The following is a 3,674-nucleotide window of genomic DNA, read 5'->3' as shown; positions in this document are numbered from 1 at the left end:
TCACCGCAGTATGCCTCTAGCGAAATGGTTTTGACTTATTTCACGCATGTCCTACCACATGATGGGTTATATCTAGGTTTCACAGCGCGTCAACCCTCTCTGTTCAACAGCGGCGTGAATATTCTGGTAGTAATTATATACCATTTGCATACTATAGTATCATAATCGGTAAATCAGTGGTCATATCAGTACAAGGAATAGTTTTAAAAAATAAATCATTACTCATTATTTCAGAAAGAAACGGGTATTTATTAACTAAAAACATCATACATCTTAGTACTGAGATTACCACTGTTGTCGAATTTGAGATGAATATAAAAAAAGATGTGAACAAGCTGTTTCTGTAGGCTCTTTCATCTCGACCACTGTGCTTGGTTGTTGAAAAGATCAATCCGCTGGACAACAGTTATCCACTGGATAAGTTATTCACTTGATAAATAGTTGTCAAACGTTTTGATGTTGTAGTACAATAATGAAATAACCGGTGCACCTGGTCCATGCTCAAAGTTTTTAGTGGAGTCCGAGTTGCTCATTTGCGTTTGTTACTTTGTCTGTATGATTTAAGTTACTTTATATTCTTTGTTGTGTATGTCTGTTTTCCTTGTCTGGTCTTTGTCCCTGGATTACATTCTTCTGATTTCTGCTATAACCTTGGTTCCCTCATTGAACTGGGCCCTGGTAAGTATACTGAAAGGAACTATTTTCCAAAAAAGGACAATACATCACCAATATATTTGTTTGTGAAATAAACGATTAAGCATTTTTTATATTTTTTAATATTCACGAGATTCTTTGTAGTGCACTTTACCTACTGAGATGTTTTAGATAAAGATGTGAAATTGCAACCTAGAACAACACAATTTCTCGAACCAGCAAAATATGTATACTAATAAATTCATTTAAAGAGATTTAAAAAAAAAATAATTGTCACCGTGTTAATTTTCATGATAAACTTTAATCATACATTCATTCATTCATACATCCATTCATTCATTCATTTATTCATTAATTCGTTCATTCTATCATATTGACGAATTTGACAGGACAGTATGAAGAAACAGACTTTAATTTATGGACGGACTATATTAAACGGTATATGCGTTTGCGCGCTAAACTAACTGCATGAACACCCGCACTTCACTGGTATTTAAATGGAATTGGACAATATCCGTTGTCCAGTAGTTAGTCACATGTACGGCGGAGGAGTTACATCGCCATCATTCAGGTAGTTATCTAAAGATTCCTATTTGTTAAGTTCATTTTGGTTTATAGGTTTATGATTTAGAGAAGTAATTTATAGAATGCATTTTAATATTCTAAATAGAAAGCTCTAAACTATGGATATTGAATTTAACTGTGATTCGAACATTTACATAATTTAAATATAATACTTTGTATGTATGAATTTAGTTACTTTATGTTCTTTGTTGTGTATGTCTGTTTTCCATGTCTGGTCTTTGTCCCTGGATTACATTCTTTTGATTACCGCTATAACCTTTGTTCCCTTGATTACAGTTTTCTTTGTGGGAAATATTTTATATAGATTAAGCATGTTTCGCGCATGTTATTGAATATCCCAGGTTATCTTGCGTTGCTTTGATTTTTTCTTTTGTAGTTTTTTTTTCTATTGTCAAATGATCTGTTGCAGTTTTCATGGTTATCTGTAATTGTATTTTATAACAAACGCACAGTTGACACTGACCCAAATTTCCTCCCCCGACCTATAACTGCTTCCAGATTTGCTACGTATAACTACGCTACTTTATATACGCTCTGCCATTCAGGATGTTAATAATTTCCACAGGGCATTTGCACAGTACTTAGAACAAATCAGCGAAGCTATCTCGTGAATTGTACAAGTTTTCATAAAGGGGAAGGGTTTAGCAGGGAGTGTGGCAGAGGCAAAAAGCTTTGAAGTAAAGAATTTATTACTCTCTACGCAGGAAACTGCATAAACCTTAGTATACGTCCCTTACATTGTTCCACACTGTTGACATATCTGTTCTATATTTTCCCACCTGATACGTTTGGCTTTTGTTTTAAATCATGGATCAGTACGTAAGGGTAATCAAGGGAACCAAGATTCTAGCAAAATCAAAAGAATAAAAATAAAACAGGACCATTACGGTACCAGATATTCCGGTTATGTAATATATATTTTATTAGATTTATTTTGGACTGGACATGATTATGGAAGGGATTAGTGTTCGGTAATTTTGTTGTCACCCTTATGGTAGTAAAATTACCCTGTTCCATTAGCCTAATTGTAAATAATCTGCAGCACGGTATAAAATTGTCTGCGTTGACTTTTATCAGTCCTAAACGTATTTGTTTCATACAGTTTACATGTCAGTCCTTATTATTTGAAAGCAAAAAAAAACTTATTTACAAAAACGTATACAACAAACGTTGCCATGGATTTCTTTTTCTGTTTGTACACATTCCTTTGCTTTAGACAATTTTACTTTTCAATATTAAAAATGCGTTGCTCATCGTTGTTAATAACTGAACAATAAACATAGGTCTGTATCTAGTAAAAACTTATATTCATAGACATACTGTGCAAATTATAATTTGTAGTGTAAAAGTGATATTTCAGTTTTTATATTTTTATTTTTTTATTTTTATAGAGACTTGTATACTCCAAGTCACCTCAGATTGTTTGCGGTTTTTTGCGTTTATTTTTGTAATTACTCCACGGTTCCTTTCAAAAACTTGCCATTTTATTCATGTCGTTCTGTACTACGATTCCCTTACAATTATTTTTCGTTCTTACCTCCAAGATTGAAAACATTCAAAATTTATTTTTCCTACGAGAATTTTGCACTGAACGTATTGTTTATCCGCCATCTTGTTTCTATGGATATTTTGAAATGTTCCCTATTATCTCACAATTGAAGAGCTGAAATACCATGATTTCCGGCCATATTTCTGGTTCCCTGCTAATTTATTACTTTATGTGGTAAGACTCATATTAAGTACCAGTTGTAGCATTTTCATTCGGAACCTGGTTTTGTATTTTATTAAAGGTAAAGAGCAGAAATATGGCGGGAAATCATGGTATTTCAGCTCTTCACTTGTGAGATAATAGGGAACATTTCAAAATATCCATAGAAACAAGATGGCGGATAAACAATACGTTCAGTGCTAAATTCTCGTAGGAAAAGTAAATTTTGAATGTTTTCAATCTCGGAGGTAAGAACGAAAAATAATTGTAAGGGAATCGTAGTACAGAACGACATGAATAAAATAGCAAGTTTTTGAAAGGAACCGTGGAGTAATTACAAAAATAAACGCAAAAAACCGCAAACAATCTGAGGTGACTTGGAGTATAGCATGATGATAAAGCATATGTTTAGTATTAAAAGTAAATGTATACCCTGCCACGCGGAGTGGCAGGTATTATGTGTTATCCACCGAAAAGATACGTGCACGTCTGTCGGTCATCGGATGATAACTTGAAAACGGATTATTAAATGCTTTTTATTTTAATTTTGCAGTTGTTTAATACCATAAAATATAGGTAAAGAACAGTTTTCAACAAAATCCAAAATGCAGGTTAGGCCATTTTTAATACTTTACCAACCACTTTTTTCACCATTACGTGGCGGGGTATCACTTAATGTTTCATTAATACCATATTTTCAATTGATAAAAGAAAAACACTATTTATA

This window comes from Perna viridis, chromosome 15 (genome assembly GCF_037379345.1).
Source record: "Perna viridis isolate PV_CMFRI_1.1 ecotype Kerala chromosome 15, ASM3737934v1, whole genome shotgun sequence".
In the NCBI taxonomy this organism is placed as follows: domain Eukaryota; kingdom Metazoa; phylum Mollusca; class Bivalvia; order Mytilida; family Mytilidae; genus Perna; species Perna viridis.
This window is presented reverse-complemented; position numbering follows the sequence as displayed.